Genomic DNA, 19,915 nt, shown 5'->3' with positions numbered 1-19,915 from the left:
TCACAAAACAAGTCTCAATAAATTTTAAAAGACTGAAATTATACAAAGCATCTTCTCTGACCATAATGGAATGCTGCTGAAATTCAAAAACAGGTGGAAAACTGGAAAATCATCAAATATATGGAAGTTAAGTAATATTTTTTTTTCTGTTTAAAATTTATTTTTGAGTTGCAAAGATTATTTCCCCTTCCCCAAATTTTTAGAATTCCTGTATTCCCCTATTCAACCTTGGCTGCCACAATCAGACAGACAGAAAGCACGAGTACCTTTTTTTCTTGCATCTTTAGTGGAAAATTTAGCAGCAGACATTAACTGCTCCAGGTCTGTCAGAGATGCAGTTTTACGTCCAGAACATTTTCCTGCTCATTCTGATATGTTCAGCCTTTTCAGATAAAGTATATACTTGCTCTTTAGCTCATCAGCTACTCCATTTCCCTCTACAATTTCACCTTTGACAGTAGTGGTCAGCAGACGTATTCTGTAAAGGGCCATCTGGTAATTATCTTAGGCTTTGCAGGCCCTACAATCTGTCCCAACCATTCAACGTTGCTGTTAGTGTAGTGTGAAGGCAGCCATAGACAATCCATAAACAAAAGAGCATGTCTGCGTTCCAAAAAAAACTGACACAGATTGAAATTTCATATAATTTTCATATCACAAAGTATTTTGATTTTTCCAACCATTGAAAAATATAGAACCGTCTTTGTTATAGGAGTTATGTAAAAACAAGTGGTAGGACAGACTAATTTGCCTGATCCCTATTCTATAGTTAATATCCCAGAGCCAGAGAGTTTGCCATTTATTCCAGGAGACTTCTAGATTTTTCTAGAACTTCGTTCTACTTGACTTAGGATAAATAAGCTCAAACAATATTTAGCTTCCAGTTGTATTATAGTCTCTTTATTTGTTTGGTAAAATTCTTCTGGAATTGACTACTTCCATTTATAAATGAAGAAATGTATCCACTTCAAATGTTGGCACTGCTATAAACATGGTCTCCTCCCTTCAGTTCAGAATTAAGACTTTTGGTTCTTATTTTTATATTCCAGTCCAAGAAGTAGGTTAGCTGTAGAAGTTATTATGCTGTATAGTAGTTATCTACAAACAGGCTCATTATGTGAGGGCAACATTACCCTAATACTAAAGCCAGATAAAGATGCTACATAAAAAGAAAATTACCGACAAATTTCCCCTATAAATACTTGCAAATCAAATCCAGCAGCACATTAGAATAATCATACACCACGATCAAGTGGGTTTTGTCTCAGACATGCAAAGTGGCTCAATATAAGAAAATCAACTAATGTAACACACCACACTAACACAGCAAAGAGAAGAAACAACATGATCATCTCCGTTGATGCAGAAATATTTGAAAAAACCCAGCATCATTTCTTTTTTTTAACATGGGCAGGCACCAGGAATCGAACCCGGGTCCTCAGGCTTGGCAGGCAAGCATTCTTACCTGCTGAGCCACCGTGGCCCCCAGCATCATTTATTGATAGCAACACTTCAAAAAATAGGGATAAAAGGAAACTTCCTCAACATAATCAAGAGCCTAAATGAAAAAGCCATAGCTAACATCATACTCAATGGTGTATGGTAAACGCTCTCCCTATACGATCTGGAACAAGACAAGTATTTCCACTTGTACCACAGTCATTCAAGATTGTACTGGAAGTTCTAGCCAGAGCAATTAGTCAAGAAAAAGAAAATATTGAAAAAGAACAAGTAAAACTTCCACTATTTGCAGATGACATGATTTTATATATAACTCAAAATCAGTAGTGTTTGTATACACTAGTATAGTGCGATATGTTGAGGAAATCCAGAAAAAAAATTCCTTTTACAATAGTAACCTAAAGAGTCTAATATTAGGGTAAATTGAACCAAGGATATAAAGGACTTGTTAAACAGAAAACTATAAAACATTGCTAAAATAAATCAAAGAAGACCTAAATAAATGGAAGGACATTCCATATTTTGGGATTGGAAGACTGAATATCATTAATTGTCAATTCTACCCAAAATAATTTACAGATCCAATAAAAATTCTAACAGCTTACATTGCAGAAATGGAAAGCCAATCATTAAATTTCTATAGAAAGGTAAGGGGCTCTGAATAGCAAAGAACATCTTGAAAAAGAAGAATGAGGTTGGAGGACTCACACTTCCTGACTTTAAAACATTTCAGCTACAGTGGTCAAAACAGCATGGTACTGTAGCCCAAATACCCCTAAAGAGTGGGATAGAAAGATCAAAGGTGATAGTGGAGTTATACAGAGAAGGTAGGGTTTAACAAATGAATATGACTGCTAAATCATTAAACTGATACTTCTTTTAGCCTCCAGTATCTTAGAGCAGCTAGAAGTAAAAACCTAAAATTGTGGAGTTGTAACCCATACCAAACTCTGAAATCTGCTCTATAACTAATTGTTGCACTGTGTGTTGAAATGTATTGCTTTTTTGTATATGTTATTTTTCACAAAAAAGTGATGAAAAAAATACATATATTCCTTCTAGCCTCCAAAGTTCTGGAGCAGCTAGAAGGAAAAATATGAGAGGATCATATGGTAGCTATGACAAACTCTGGGATCTGTCCTGTAACTACTTGTTGAAGAGTGATTTGAAAACTATTGCTTTTTTCTTTTTTTGCTTTGTACATAATGTTATATTATACAATAAAAAAGTTGTGTGCTTTTTAAAGAGGAATTAGGCCAATGAGGTCTGAGAAGCCAGCGTCTCTAATGTAATACCGTGAGAGATGAGCAACCAACAAGGAGCTTGTTCTGCTTGATGGGCTGGAGTCAGGACAGAACTGCATTGGTCATGGTTTGAGCCTAGAATAGTTTCATGTCCTTCTTCCCAAGGGGTTATCTCAGAGTGCAACCTGTCCCCCCTCAACAACCCTCGGACAAAAACTGAGTTATGACCTGAGACGGCTCACTCACACAGCCTCCCCTGTAAGCTATACAATTGGAAGAGAGAGAATGCCTGATCCCCAAAAGGCATTTTTGCCTGGATGGACTTCACTCTATCCAGGGGGAGGTGGCCATGCCATATTGTCACTTCATTCAATGCCCTAAATTCACTCTAGCCTAGCCTCTTGTGTTTGTCTTAAGAGCCTTTTCCAACAGCCAATGACCTCTTAAGTGCTGGACCCAAAGGGCCAGTTTCAGCCTTTACTGCAAGACTCTTCATCACCTGAGAAATCACATCCCTCCTTCTTCCCATAACTTCCAGACTTCACCTGTGTCCTAGCTGCTCCTCCTTCTTGGGCTTCTCCTCAGTCCCCTAACAGTGTTTTCTTCCAGCACCAGTCCCATTAGTATCGTTCAGCAGAAAACCAACCTGTCTCCTTGGTTAAGTTTATTGGCAGTTCCACCTATACCAAGATAACTCCCAAACCTCTCAGCACTTCAGCTCAGATGGAGAGTAGCCCTTGGGCACCCCTCTTCAGACATACCAAGGCCCTCAGAATGAGAATGTCTAAAACTAAACCTTTTTATCTTTCCCCCACTTGCTGAAATCTGTTTCCCCTGCATTACCATATTTGATGACTGCCTTTCTTTCATTAACCTCCTCCTCTCAACACTCTCCCAAACTAATCAATCATCAAATCCCTGCTGACTCTATCTCTGGAATAGCTCTCAAATCCATTCCCTTTTTTCCACTGTCTTAATCAGGTCCTTACACCCTAAATGGTCTCCCAGACTGAAGTCTCTTTGTTTATACTTCTGTCAAGGTAATTGACATGTACTTCCTTGTACTGATAACCTACAGACATTTATTATTTCTCTACCCTAAAACTACCTTGGATCCAGAGATCTTCTCTTTTTTTCCCTTTTATCCCCAGTGATAACACTGTGCTTTGAACATAAATGCTCAATAAATAGACTTTGGCAAAAGAAAGCAAACAAACAAAAACAGCATGGTATTGGCATAAGGATGGATATATTGACCAGTGGAATCGAGCTGAGAGTTCAGATCCTCACATCTATGGCCAATTGATTTTTTACTTTTGCATTTAAAAATGGAATTTAATAAGTTATAAGTTTACAGTTCTAAGGCTGTGAAAATGTCCAAAGTAAGGAACAAACAAGATGTTACCTTCACTCAGCAAAGGCTGCTGCTGTTCAGAACACCTCTGTTGCTGGAAAGGCACGTGTCTGGTCCTTGTTCCTGGTTCCATTGACACAACTCTGGAATCTGGCTTGCTTAGCATCTCATCGGAAGGCACATGGCGATGCCTGCTGGGTTCTGCCTGTTTCTAAGTCAGCTCTGAAGCAACAATTCTCCAAGTGCCTGCTTTTGTTCAGCTCTGAGGTTTCTTCAAAATACTTCCCCTTTTAAAGGACTCCAGTAAATTAATCAAGATCCACCTTGAATGGGCAGAGTCATGTCTCCATCTAATCAAAAGGTCACACCCACAACTGAGCATGCCAAATCTCCATGGAGATAATCTAATAAAAAGTTTCTGCCCTGCAGTATTGAATCAGGATTAAAAGAAACAGCTTCCCCCCACAAGACTGGATCAGGATTAAAACATGGCTTTTGGGGGGTACATGATAGCTTCAAGCCTGTACACCCACTTAGAAATCATTAAAAATATATTTCCCTATACTTTCTTCTATTATTCTAAAGCTTTTTACTTCCACATTTGCATCTTTAATCCAATTAGACTTTGTTTTTATTACCATGGCTTTGTAATATGCCTCAATATCTACCTTTTGTTCTTTTTTGGACTCTTTTTAGCAAATCATGGACTTTTATTCTTTTGTAAACTTTTAAAAATCTGCTCAATTGATTTTTGACAAGACTGCCAATTCCATTCCATTGGGAAAGAATAATCTCTTCCACAAATGGTTAAATATGAGAACCAAGACTTTAAAACTCCTAGAAGAAAAGATAGGGATGCATCTTCAAAGATCTTATATTAGGCAGTGCTTTCTTCAACTTTACACCAAAAGCACAAGCAACAAGAAAGAAGGGAGGGAGGGTGGAAGGGAGGGAGGGAGGGAGGGAGGGAGGGAGGAAGGAAGGAAGGAAGGAAGGAAGGAAGGAAGGAAGGAAGGAAGGAAGGAAGGAAGAAGGAAAGATAAATGGGACCTCCTCACAATTGAGGACTTGACTTTGTGCTTCAAAGGACTTGAGCAAAAAGGTGAAAAGGCAGTCTACTCATGGTAGAAAATATTTGGAAATCATATATCCAGTAAGGATTTAATACCCAGAATATATAAAGAAATCCTATAACTCAACAATCAAAAGACAAGCAACTCAATTTAAAAATGGCCAAAGACTTGGATAGTTTTCCAAAGAGGAAATACAAATGGCTAAAAAGCACATGAAAAGATGTTCAACATCACCAGCTATTAGGGAAATGAAAATCAAAAGCACAATGAGATATTATTTCACACCCACTAAAATGGCTACTATAAAATGGCTACTATTAAAGACACTAAAATGGCTACTATTAAAGACACACCCACTAAAATGGCTACTATTAAAGACATAGTAAATGATTACTATTAAAAACTGTAAGTGTTGGGAGGATGCTGAGAAATAGGAACACTCATTCATTGCTGGTAAGAATGTAAAATGGTGCAACCACTATGGAAGACAGTTTGGCAGTTCCTCAGAAAGCTAAGTGTAAAATTTACATATGATCCAGTAATCCCACTACTAGGTGTGTACTCAGAAAACTTGAAAATAGGGACTCAAGGAGGTATTTGCACAGTGATATTCATAGTGGAATTATTTATAATTTCCAAAAGATGGAAGCTGGTGAATGGATAAACAAAATATGGTCTATATATACAATGGAATATTACCCAGCTGCAAAAAGAAATGAAGTCCTGATACCTGCAACAACATGGAGGAAACTTGAGAACATTATGCGGAGCGAAATAAGCTACAGGCAAAATGACAAATATGTTATACTCTCACTGATATTAACTGATTTATTATAATAAGTAAATTCAGAGTTAGAATCCAGATTATAGGTTACCAGGAGATAAATTAGGTTTAGGGAATGGGGAGTTGATGCTTAATTTGTACAGAATTTCTATTGACTGCAAAGGTTTGGAAATGGATGGTGGTGATGGTAGCACAGCACTGTGAGTGTAATTATCAGCACTGAATTATTTAGGTGGATGTGTTTAAAGGGGAAACTTTAGGTTGTACATGTTACTCGAATGAAAATCAAAAGATAAAACATAGGATTATATAACACAATGAACCCTATTATAAACAATGTACTACAGTTAATTGTACGAGAAATGTTGTTTCATGAATCAACAAATGTATGACACCAATACAGAGTGTTATTAATAGAGTGGTATATGGGAAAAATACACCTAATGTCAACTACAGACGATAGTTAATAGTACTATTTTAATCATCTTTCATAAATTATAACAACGGTAACTACTATTACAAAAAAAAAGCACAATGATAAAAAATTGATATCATAAATTGTCACAAGTGTTCCATACCAAAGCAAGCTGTTTGTGGTGGGATAGTGTATGGGAATCCTGTATTTTATGCATGAGTGCTCTGTAAACCCACAACTTCTCTAATAATAATAAAATAATAATAATACAACTGCAGGTTAAATCAAATTTTATCCCTCTTATAGCATGATGGTGTTAATTTTGCTCTATTACTATTAGAATATAAAGCAAAGTGATCATTATTTTCAGATGTTATAATTATATACCCTGAAAATATGATATAATTAACTGAAAAACTATTTAAAAGTTGGAACTTGCATTTCTGATAAAGGCAGAGTAGATTATTCATATAAAGAATGAGAGGAATAAAAGCTCTTTTCCAATAAAAGAACAAAAGAAAGTTCATTACCAACAGATTTCATTAAAATAAATTCTAAAGAATATACATCAGTTCTCGCTGAAGTCAACTACATAGAGTTCATGTGTTCCTGGAAATTAGATCTCTAACTAAGGAAGTGATTATGGCATTAAACCAAATCCCAGGCATTGTAGCTTTTCACTGATGAATAGCTCAGTTTGTAAGAGATAAATAATTCTTGAGGATCTCTGCACCAAACCATCATTGAGAAAGAGTTCCCAGCCCATGGAGGCCGTCTCTCCCACAGAGCTAAAGTTAATTGAGAGCATGGGAAGTGGGAACTGCCTTTCCCTCCCCCAGACGGCAACCCAAACTTGGCCCACAACTTCTCAAGATGGCTTCGTAAGAGGACCCCCTCTTAGCCTTCTCCCTGGAGTTTTTATTTCTGAGAACACCAGGCACCCTCCTAATGAGGGATGTTAGGTGCCTTTAATGATCAACAGAGCAACTTATTATAAGTTGAACTACATGATTTACTGCTGCACTTTTAATGAGCCCCAGAGGGATCCACTTATTAAGAGCTCGGAGGCAACAGTCAATTGTTGGTTTCCTGGAAGCCACTAAAGAACAACAAAAATAATTACCCTACCACGGGTTTATATAGAGCATTTCCTCAAGGAGTTCAAAGTGCCATCAGGGATAGTTTCTCATTTATCTATTTGCATTGGCTTTGAAAAAGTTTTCTGGAAATAATGTGCAAATGAATTTTAAAAACATTAAAATTTCATTATAATTCGCCTTCCCTCTTAGCATTCCTGTTGGAGCATATTTCTTTTTAATTAACATTTTATCATCATATTTCAGTAAATGGTATGATGAAAAATGACCTGGAAATTTAATATCCCTTTTCTACTTTCTTCCCCATTTGTCATCATGCTTTCTCATAATGAGGAATTTCTTCTTTTCCTTGGTTAATATTTATACCTTCCTGTCATCCTTTTTTTGAAGTTATTCTAAGTAGTTGCTCTGTTCGTTAACACAGCAAATTGACAGTCAAGAAGTGAGGTACAAATTTCTTTGAAAGATCCCTTTATTGCCCATTAATACTTGTCATACTTTGCCATTACAAAAGCCTACTTGGCCAACCCAATGTTCTTTACAACAAAGATTCCTGATGCCAGAGGCTAATGGTTAGCAGCTTCTGCAACTTCCAAATTGACATTTAAATTAACCTACCAAAATCTGGTTCTGTCCTTATTCTGCCTGAAGATATCTGTTCCCTAAAACTTTTTGAAAGACATGTACTCCCTATATTCATTCATTCATTCAATAGTGGACAAATATTTGAGCACTTTCTGTGGGCCAGGCACTGTTTTAGGTGGCGGAATTTTTTGTTCACAAACATTTTTTGTTTGTGTTTGCTTATAAAGATTGTTGGATTTAGGATAAAAAGGGCATTTTCTAGGCTTTTATTTTTTTAAAAAAACATTGTTTAGAGAAACAATTGTATAATATTTTTATTATTTTTATTTGGTCGCTTGATTGGCTTTCAGATGTCAGTTTGCCACTCTGCCTTATCTTCAGCTCAAACTCCATCTCCCCCAAAACACCACAGGAAAAACACAGCTTTCTTATCTTATTCACCTTAATATTAATTTTAAAATGTAATAAATCTGGTTTAGACTGTACTTTTTAAAGTGGCCTTTAGAACTTAGTATTGGAGACCATCTCCAAATACTTATGGGAACATTTTTTTTAATGATACTATAGCAGATATGATTAGAGCATTACAGTCAGAGACAAGAAATCTAAACATATTATCAGCAAAGAAACTGAGAAAGAAAGCAAACTCCTAAAGAAAATTGTAGGCTTTTTAGTATATAAGCAATTTTATTCTGTTGCCAAAGGTTTTCCCCCTATGTCCCAAATTTTCATAATGAACAACCTCCAAATGATTAGAAGCTTTATCATAAGCAGCATTGTTTAAAACTACATAAAATATAAAGACAGTTAACCTTTTTTAAAATTATCCACCTTAAACAAGTAATCTCTGGGTTAAAAATCTGTTTTCCTAATTGTGTCTAAGCTTTTGATTTCCCTATAGATAAAAACCATCAATGTTGACATGGTTACTTGTAAATTTAATTGACGTACATTTACTATACACCTACTACATAATAGACACCATGCTAGGTACTCTCAAGAGCTAAATGAAATCCAAACGAGTATGTCAAAGATTGACTAAGCAAATCAAAACCACATTGAGATACACTATAATAAAAAAGACAAACAGACGCCTTAAAAAAAAGAGAGGAAGATGGTGGCTTAGTAAGACGCGTGGATCTTAGTTCCTCCTCCAGAAAAGCAACTAAAGAAACAGAAACAATACGAAACAAAGCTCCCGGAGTCACGACAGAGACCAAAAAGACAGCGTACCCCATTCTGGAACGGCTGAACGGGCAGGGAGAATCCGCTGAGGTGAGATACCCGAGGGGCGCGCGTTTTCCCGGCCGGGGCGGCTGGTGACTGGGGTCCCCTCCACGCACGTGGCTCCTTGGTCTGACTGGGAACGTTGGATAGCGGGGCCCTCCCGTCACGCTTGGCGTCTCGGGCCAGCTGGGCAATTTGGACCGGCACTCCCCCAAGCTGCAGCGGCCAGCGACCCCCACCTCCACGCGCGATTTCCCAGGCCGACTGCCCCGCAGACAGAAGAGCGCCTCGAGCGCCACCTACTGGGCAGGGAAAGAAAAACAGAGCCCAGAGATTTCACAGAAAAACCTTTCAACCAGCTGGGTCCCACACCCAGGGAAATCTGATCAAATGCCCAGACACCAGCAGAAAATAATGGATGACGCTCGGAAAATTGAAGATATGGCCCAGTCAAAGGAACAAACCAATAGTTCAAATGAGATACAGGAGCTGAGACAACTAATGCTGAATATACGAACAGAAATGGAAAAACTCTTCAAAAACCAAATCAATAAATTGAGGGAGGACATGAAGAAGACATGGGCTGAACAAAAAGAAGAAATAGAAAATCTGAAAAAACAAACCACAGAACTTATGGGAGTGAAGGACAAAGAAGAAAAAATGGAAAAAACAATGGATACCTACAATGGTAGATCTAAAGAGACAGAAGCTACAATTAGTGAACTGGAGGATGGAACATCTGAATTCCAAAAAGAAACAGAAACTATAGGGAAAAGAATGGAAAAACTTGAGCAGGGGATCAGGGAACTGAATGACAATATGAAGCGCGCAAATATACGTGTTGTGGGTGTCCCAGAAGGAGAAGAGAAGGGAAAAGGAGGAGAAAAACTAATGGAAGAAATTATCACTGAAAATTTCCCAACTCTTATGAAAGACCTAAATTTACAGATCCAAGAAGTGCAGCACACCCCAAAGAGAATAGACCCAAATAGGCGTTCTCCAAGACATTTACTAGTTAGAATGTCAGAGGTCAAAGAGAAAGAGAGGATCTTGAAAGCAGCAAGAGAAAAACAATCTGTCACATACAAGGGAAACCCAATAAGACTATGTGTAGATTTCTCAGCAGAAACCATGGAAGCTAGAAGACAGTGGGATGATATATTTAAATTACTAAAAGAGAAAAACTGCCAACCAAGACTCCTATATCCAGCAAAATTGTCCTTCAAAAATGAAGGAGAAATCAAAACATTTATAGACAAAAAGTCACTGAGAGAATTTGTGACCAAGAGACCAGCTCTGCAAGAAATACTAAAGGGAGCACTAGAGTCAGATACGAAAAGACAGAAGAGAGAGGTATGGAGTAAAGTGTAGAAAGAAGGAAAATCAGATATGATATATATAATACAAAAGCCAAAATGGTAGAGGAAAATATTATCCAAACAGTAATAACACTAAAAGTTAATGGACTGAATTTCCCAATCAAAAGACATAGAATGGCAGAATGGATTACGACCCAGCAATACCACTGCTAGGTATCTACTCAAAAGACTTAAGGGCAAAGACACAGACGGACATTTGCATACCAGTGTTTATAGCAGCATTATCTGCAATTGCAAAGAGATGGAAACAGCCAAAATGTCCATCAACAGACGAGTGGCTAAACAAACTGTGGTGTATACCTACGATGGAATATTATGCAGCTTTAAGACAGACTAAACTTATGAAGCATGTAATAACATGGATGGACCTAGAGAACATTATGCTGAGTGAGTCTAGCCCAAAACTAAAGGACAAATACTGTATGGTCCCACTGATGTGAACCGACATTCGAGAATCAGCTTGGAATATATCATTGGTAACAGAGACCAGCAGGAGTTAGAAACAGAGTAAGATAATGGGTAATTGGAGCTGAAGGGATACAGACTGTGCAACAGGACTAGATACAAAAACTCAAAAATGGACAGCACAATAATACCTAAGTGTAATCTAACTAGGCTGGAACACTGAATGAAGCTGCACCTGAAATATGGTTTTTTGTTTGTTTGTTTGTGTGTTTGTACCTTTTATTTTTGTTTTTTTTCTTTTTCCTTTATATATATATATATTTTTATTAGTATTATTATTTTAATTCTCTTCTCTATATTAACATTCTATATCTTTTTCTGTTTTGCTAGTTCTTTTCCTAAATCGATGCAAATGTACTAAGAAATGATGATCATACATCTATGTGATGATACTAAGAATTACTGAGTGCATGTGTAGAATGGAATGATTTCTAAATGTTGTGTTAATTTCTTTTCTTTTTTTTGATTAATAAAAAAAATTAAAAAAAAAAAAAGACAAACAATAACAAGGGTTGACAAGGATGGCAAAAACTGGGACCCTCATATATTTGCTGGAAGGAATATAAAGTGGTACAGTCACTATAAAATAGTTTAGAAGTTACTCACAAAATTAAACATAGAGTGGAACTATTAAACTCTCCCATCTGGAAAACGCCAGGTACTCTCTCAAACATTGGGGACTCCCAAGAAAATAGGCCAATTCCTTGATTTTGAGGCTCCTTATGAAATTTATTTCTATAGGGGAGAAGCTAAGACTACCTATTATGAGGCCTAAGAGTTGCTTCCAGGAAATCTCTTGTGTTGCTCAGATGTGGCCTCTCTCTCTCTCTCGAAGCCCAGCTCTCCAAGAGAAATCATTGCCCTTTCCCCTACATGGCACATGACATTCAGGAGTGAAAGTCTCCCTGGCAACGTGGGACATTTCCCAGGGATGAATCTGGCCCTGGCACCATGGGATCAACCATGCCTTCTTGACCTAAAGGGGAAAAAGAAGTATAATAAAATAAGGCATCAGTGGCTAAGAGAGATCAAATAGAGTCAAGAGGCTGTTCTGGAGACTACTCTCATGCAAGCTTCAGCTCGATATTTCTAATTGCTTTGGTTTGCAAAACCACAACCAACATCACTCCTGTTAGCTCTTAAAAATACCTAGGGCTCTAAGACTATAAAAGTTTCATGAACTAAATTTACTTTCCTGAAACCATAACTTCCAGAGGGTTCCTAGGCCAAATAAATCCTGAAACCCAGGATTATCAACTAATTACATCCCCCTAACCTATACTGTCGACACTCCTTAACATGAAATAGTCAGAATGGGCATTACCCAAAGATCTCTATAGATTTGGAGAAGGAGCCTTGATTATCACACTTAGGTTCTCCTCCCTGATTCCATTTCCCTCCCTTTCCAGAGACAACTACTATCATGAATTTGATATGTATCCAGTCTGTTTTATACTTTTACCATATATATAGATATACATATACATCCTTAACAAGTATTATTATGTGCATATCATTTAAAATTTTTACACAAATGATGTCATAATGAACCTAATATTCTGTACTTGTTTTTTGTTTGTAGTTTTTTGAGAGTTATTCATATTGATAACTAGAAAACAATTCATTTATTGTAACTGATAGTACAATTAGAATAAATACTACAATTTATCCATTCCCATATCCATTTGGTTGTTCCTAATTTTTTTTTTTTTTTACAATCAATGCTGCAAAGATTTTTGTACAGATGTTCCCATGCAAATATGGAGGAGTTTCTCTTCTAATGACCTGAGTGACTTTGGGGAATTTACTCAAACTCTTTGTCTGTAAGATGGAAACAATGATATGTATCTCATTCAGTGGTTATGTTAAGTGAGATAATGCATATAAAGCACTTAGTACTACAGCTGATGCACTGTAAATACTTATGATAACTATATTACTTGAGTCATAACCTGGATCAACTCCCACTTGTACTTGGTGATGCTTTTCTCTATCATGAGTTCTGCATCTTTTGGGGATTGAATCATGTCTCCCACAAAAGATGTGTTGAACTCCTAATCCACATTGCTGTGGATGTGAACCCATTTGTATGTAGGACCTTTAAAGATGTTACTGTTAGTTAAGGTGTGGACCCATTTAGGTGAAGTCAAGTTGAACCAGGATGGGCCTTAATCCATATGACTTAGGACTTAGAAAGAGAGTAAATTCAGAAGCAGTCAGTCAGAAGACACCAGCAAGGAAAGAGAGAGTGCCATGTAATAGAGATTCCATTACCAGAAGCTACCTTCTGGGATAAAGCATGACCTTGCTGACATCTTGATTTTGAACTTCTAGCCTTGAAGACCATGAGGCAATAAATGCATGTTATTCAAGCCAATTGTGTGATATTTGTCATAGCAGCTCTGGCAAACTAAGACAATATCCAAACCTCCAGCTGCCCGCTGGATATCTCTGCTGTTTTGTCCTTCAGTGTGCCCAATACTAAACTCACTATCTCCCACCCCTCCCCAGTCTATTACTGTCCCCCCTTCTGCATTCACTGTGTGCTTAATGGCACAAGGTGGTGAAGTGGCAATCTCTCACCTGTTTCCTCCCTTGGAGCCCCTCTGTCCCCCAGGATTCTTACTAAAACATTTCTAATCATGCCACTCCCATAAGTTACAACCCTCCAAGGCTCCTTGTTTCCTGAAGCACTTTTTTTTTTTTACTGTAAAGCCTGATAGAGTCACCCCTCTGTTTTGAGGGGCTGCACACAAGAGGTTGAGATGCAGAGCAGTGGGGACTCTAGCCCCTCACCCCACCCCACTATACTTCCACAAAGTAGCTGTACCTATAACTGCTTCACATACTGGACTTTTTTGGCAAATATTTGCTTATAGAAACAGTTTTGTGATTTAAAAAAATAAACAAAAGCAATAACCAACAAAACAAAACCCTGTAGTCTAAGACTTAAAGCCTTTCAGAATCTGGCATAAATGGTATCAGTCTCATCTTCAGTCACTTCCTATCCCCCTCCCCAAGGCTCTATTTAAGAATTAGCCAGTTCCTAATGTGATGGTAAATATCTGCCCTTTTTCTTTTCTGACCAGCATCTGAACCCCTTCCTATGTTTTAGAAATCTGCCACTGCATGAGTGTCTTAGTTTCCTTTAGCTGCTGTAATACTGTATCACAATGGATGGTTTAAAACAACAAAAATTTATTCTCTCACAGTTCTGAAGGCCGTAAGTCTGAAATCCAGATGTTGGAGGGTCACAGTTCCTCTGCAATCCCTAGGGAAGGATCCTTCCTTGCCTCCTCTAGTTTCTGGTGGTTTTCAGGCAGTTGGTGATGATCCCTGGCTAGCAGATGTGTCACTCTGATTTCTGTCTTCACCTCCACATGGCCTTTGTGTGTGTGTCTCCATCTTCATATGGCATTCTCCTTTTTGTGTCTGTCTCTGTCCAAATTTCCTGTACTTAAAAGGATACCTGTCATTGGATTAAGGCCCACCCTAATCCACTTTGACTTCATTTCAACTAATCTACATCTTCAGATACCCTATTTCCGAATAAGGTCAGGGGACCCAAAGTCAGGACTTGGACACATCTTTTCGGGGGATACCATTTGAACCATAACCTTGGCTCTTGGTCACCTCCCAGGAGGAAAACTGAGAAGGACAGACAGTCATTATCCCGGCTCCCTGGTCTTGGCACATGACCTAAACTCAGCCCATCAGATGCTTCTGCTTGGAGCTAACTCCAAAGAGAAAGGCACAGAGAAGCAAGGGGCAGTTCAGAATTCCTTCCAGTGGGGACAGCAGCAGCTGGACAACAGTGCCTGCCCCCAAGGCACTGGCACTGGGGCTCTTTGTGCAGTATCATCGGAACCAGGTTGCTTCGGTGGTGTGACTTTGGCCTTGGATCCCACTTCCTGGCTTCCCTTGTCCCTGCATTGTTGCCTCCCGGCCAGAGGGACATCTGTGCCTGGGAATAAAGTAATTCCCCTATTTCCCCTGTCTTGAGAAGTTGCAGGCATTCATGAGGTTAAGCCTTTCTATAAGCTCTTTTACAAGCTCTGTTGAGCAAACAGCTAACAAATGTTCCAGTTGACCCTCGGGCTGGAGGGAGTAAAACTTCCTGGATTATTGCATGCAGAAGTTTCCGAGAAGATTGCCCCCTGTCAAGGGGGTAGGGAGGAAGCGGGTGTGACCTGAGGGTGGTGACCCGCTTGATAAGGGAATCTCTGAGGATACAAAAGGGAGGCAAGAAAACAGAATAAAGGTCTGACTCCCAAGAAGCAGGGAGCCCTGAGTGATGGAACCATACTTGTCTCCTGAGTGCTGATTTCTTAAGTCAACCTCGACGCCCCTCTCCTGACTCGGCTTCAAGAGCCGGACGCGGCACTGCATCTTTTCCAACCTAGCTCCTCCTGACTTCCCTTAGATTCAGTTAGCCACCCAGTATCCTCCCACAGACATTTTCTTTCTGCTTATGCTAACCAAAGTCAGTTTCTCTGAATTGAAGTAAAGAACCCAGACTGGTATGTGAGCTCTGTGTTCTCATGCCTCTACTCCATTGCTCATGAATTCTCTGCCTTGATGACTGTAGGGTCAAATTCTTCTCTGTGCCTCCTTAGTTTTCAAATGAAACTCACTGCAAAAGTACGCTTTCGAATGTATCCATCAGAAGAGTATCTAACGCATAATAAATGAACACCTATGGCAGTAATGAGCTTCCATTTCTCATTCTACTGCACAGAGAAAGGTTTATCCTTGGAAGTCTGGCTGAACTGTTTTGTATAGAATGAACATGATGCCACATCTTCAAAGGTGTCTCACGACATAAAAACTATGGCTGCCATTTATAGAATGGTTGCCACAGCTGTAGTGCACATTGGTTGGTCACCTACCCAACACCCATTCTCCTCTTTTCTTCTTTTGTACATATACCTCTAGTCCCCCATCTCCAGGGACAAACTTGTGGTGTAACCGCATCCTTCTTGTAATTATTTATTCAAGAATCATCATGTGACCCAACTGGGGCCAACGTGAGCTGAGGAGAAGTTTGCAAGTGCTTCTGGGGAAAATTTTCTCTCAAGAAAGATGTACATAGAGGCCTCTCTCTCTCTAAGCCAACTCCGCAGGTGAACTCCCTCCATCCCCCATACATGGGACATGACTTCCAGGGGTGTAAACTGCCCTGGCAATATGGGACCTGACTCTTTGGGGTAAGCCTGGCTAGGGCATTGTGGGATTGAGAAAGACTTCTTGACCAAGATGGGGAAGAAAAATGAAACAAAAAGTTTTGTTGGCTAAGAGATTTAAAATAGTGTTGACAGGCCATTCTGGAGGTTATTCTTGTGCATTATATAGACATACCTTTTCAGATTTTGGTGTATTGGAATAGCTAGAATGAAATGGCTGAAACCATTAACTGTAATCCAGTAGCCTGGATTCTTGACAATGATTGTATAGCTATATAGCTTTTAAGGTGTGACCATGTGATTGTGAAAACCTTGTGACTGATACTCCCTTTATCCAGTGTATGGACAGATGATTAAGAAAATAAAGACAAAAATAAATAAATAGTAGGGGGGGGTAGAGAATAAGGGAAGTTTTAAGTGTTCTCTTTGACTTTTATTTTTATTGCTTTTGAAGTAATGAAAAATGTTCAAAAATCTATTGTGATGATGAATGTACAACTACATAATGACACTGTGAACCATTGATGTGCACTTTGAATATTATAAGTATGTGAATATAACTCAATAAAATTGCATTAAAAAAAGAAAAAAATCAACAAACGGTGCTGCATAACAGGATAGTCACATGGAAAAACAATGAAATGTGACCCCCACTATACAGCATACCAAGGAAAAAAAGACCCACATGGAGACTCATCCTCTCTTCCTCTGGACACTGTCATTCACCCGAATGAGTCCTGGAACTGCTGCAGCTGCATCAGAACCATGAGGAAGGGGCCAGAGACAAGAAAACAGCAGTGAAACAGAACCCTTGGGTCAAATCAGCCTGAAATCACCTCTCCCTGCCTCCATCTGTCACTTTCTCCAGTTATATGAAGTGTACATTTCTTTATGGTTTAAGCAAACCAAAGTTGGATATTTCATTATTTGCATTTGAAAGAACTTTAATGGATCCATAGGCCAAACCCAGTATGACAATCCTAATTTTATAAATGAGTAAACTGAGACTTTCAGACATTTTTAAAAACCTGATTTTAGCTCACTAAGCTAAGTAAATTGGTGAGCTTAGAGTTAATACACACCCATTTAACCATTTATGTTATATTTCATCACCCTTCTCTCTCAATTTCAACAGGACCAGGCAGAATTAATTGCTCCTACTGGGTGTTTCCATAGTATTTAACATCATTTACCACAATTATATCACCTATCATATATCTGACTTCAAATTAGATTATGAATTTCTTAATAATAGGTATCATATTTTTTACATGTTCTCTTCCACTTCTGTGCTGGTTTAAATTTGTGGACCCCAGAAAAGCCATGAACTTTAATCCTTATTCAATATTGCTGGATGGGAGTTTTTTGATTGTTCCCATGGAGATGTGACCCACCCAATTGTGAGTGGTAACTTTTGATCAGATGGTTTCCATTGAGATGTGTCTCCACGCATTCAAGGTGGGGTTTGCTTACTGGAGCCCTTTAAGAGGGAACCATTTTGGAAAAAGCTACAGAGCCCACGCAGCCAGAGACCTTTGGAAATGAAGAAGAAAAATGCCCCTGGGGTAGCTTCATGAAACAAGAAGCTTGGAGAGAAAGCTAGCAGAAGTCACCATGTTCACCATGTGCCCTTCCAGTTGAGAGATAAACCCTGAACATCATCGGCCTTCTTGGACCAAGATATCTTTCCCTGGATGCCTTAGATTGGACATTTCTATAGCCTTGCTTTAATTTGGACATTTTCATTGCACTAGAATTGTGAACTTGCAACTTAATAAATTTCTCTTTTTAAAAGCCGTTCTGTTTCTAGTATCACATTCAGGCAGCTAGTAAACTAGAACAACTTCCTAGCATGGTGCCTTGATATACTAGGCAATCAACAAACATTTATTGAATAAATGAAGGAACAAATGCAATAAAAAGTGTATACTAAATTGTTATATAGATACTTCTTTTTAATTTCTAGTGTATTAGAATAGCCGAAGGAAATACTTGGAATTGTTGAACTATAATCCAGTAGCCTTAATCTTTGATAATGATTATATAACTACATAGCTTTTACCATGTGACTGTGTAATTGTAAAAACCTTGTGACTGACGCTCCCTTTATCCAGTGTTTGGGTAGATGAGTAATAAAATGCATGAAAAGAATAAGTCAGGAATATGGGGGATAAATACCCTTACATACACAATGGACAGTAGTTATAGTACCACTTTAATAATCTTTCATCAATTGTAACACATATAACTACTGTCAAAAAAATAGTAGAATCACACACACACAAAAAAGTAGTCAATTGTGACAGACTTTCCACACCAATGCAAGTATTGGCAGTGGGGTGTTATATAAGAATCCTATATTTTATGCATGATTGTTCTTTAAATCCACAACTTATATAATATTTTTAAAGGCAATGAAGTACTGACACATGCTGCAACATAGATGAATCTTGAAAATATTATATGCTGTGAAAGAAGCCATTCTCAAAAGACTTCATATTGCATGATTCTGCTTATATGAAATGTTCAGACTAGGCAAATCCATAGAGACAAAGTATATTGGTGACTGCCAGGAGTTGGAGAGAGGGGAAAATGAGGAGTGATTGCTGATGGGTATGGGTTTTGGTAGTGGTGGTGGTGTTTTTGTTTTCTGATTTGTTTTTCTGTTTTAGATCAAAATGTTCTAAAATTGATCATAGTGATGGTTGTGCAACCATGAGAATATACTAAAACCATTGAATTGTATATTTTAAATAGATGAATTGTATGGTATATCTCAATTAAGCTGTCATAAAAAAGAATGAGTTAACCAATGAACATTTCATAGCTTTCTTCATCTTACAAAATAGATGTGATCCTGATAAATAGGTAGTAAATAAGATTATATTTTATTGAGTTCTTTTGCAAAATTAGAAATAGATTTTCATATACAAAGATAAATCTGACCTTGATTAAATTTAAAAATATTATTTAAGAATTCAACAATTCTTTTGAAAGTATAGGTTAAAGAAAAAAGTTAAAGCATTTTAAAAATATCCAAAAATAAGTAACAAAGTTGAGTACTGAGGTGAAAGTCAAAGTGTTAACAATGTTAAATTCAGAATTAAAATTGTATTCTTTTTAACCATATGGACTAGAAGCAAAATTAGTAAGCACTAGCACTAGCAAGATTAAGAAACTAACATAAAACTGATAGAAGACTTTGGGAGAGACAGAAAATGATGAGTCCTGATGGATGTGTGGGATGGGCAGGGGGTACAGGGTTGTCCAGAGTAGAAGAGTACCAGACCTACAGAAAGGACATAGGTTACAATAGAGTTCCTTAGGTAATCTTTTCTCTCCCCAACCATTTCTAGTACAGATCTTACTTACCCTGCCAAAACCCAAGCAAGAAAAAAAGAATAGTACCTGTCTACTGAAAGGATGAGGAAATATTTGGAAGAGGGGTGGGCAGAACTTGAACTAGGCTGCAGTGGAGAGAAGGAAACAATGGGTGTAGGAAGATTAGCTTCGCTATGTGGTTCTCCTCTTATACCTCCCTCTCCTTATCCCAACAACTCTCTAGAAGGAAGCATCCCCAAGGTACAGATATTGCAGTTTCCCTGAAGCAATGGGTCCCCAGTGAAGGGATGACAAACAGCAATGGCA

General features: G+C 38.1%; 1 long non-coding RNA gene and 1 other non-coding gene across 3 annotated transcripts in view; both read right to left on the bottom strand.

The window, feature by feature from the left end:
• The window catches only part of LOC143667630 (uncharacterized), a 66,793-nt gene that overhangs the window by 13,429 nt on the left and 33,449 nt on the right, over nucleotides 1–19,915 (bottom strand). The gene's annotated exons all lie outside the window — the stretch shown is intronic.
• Nucleotides 207–338, bottom strand: LOC143667845 (small nucleolar RNA SNORA31). Its single transcript, XR_013168155.1, has one exon. It is a non-coding gene; the product is annotated as a small nucleolar RNA SNORA31 (small nucleolar RNA).

Source organism: Tamandua tetradactyla, chromosome 23, assembly GCF_023851605.1.
Source record: "Tamandua tetradactyla isolate mTamTet1 chromosome 23, mTamTet1.pri, whole genome shotgun sequence".
NCBI classification, from domain to species: Eukaryota; Metazoa; Chordata; class Mammalia; order Pilosa; family Myrmecophagidae; genus Tamandua; species Tamandua tetradactyla.
This window is presented reverse-complemented; position numbering and strand designations above follow the sequence as displayed.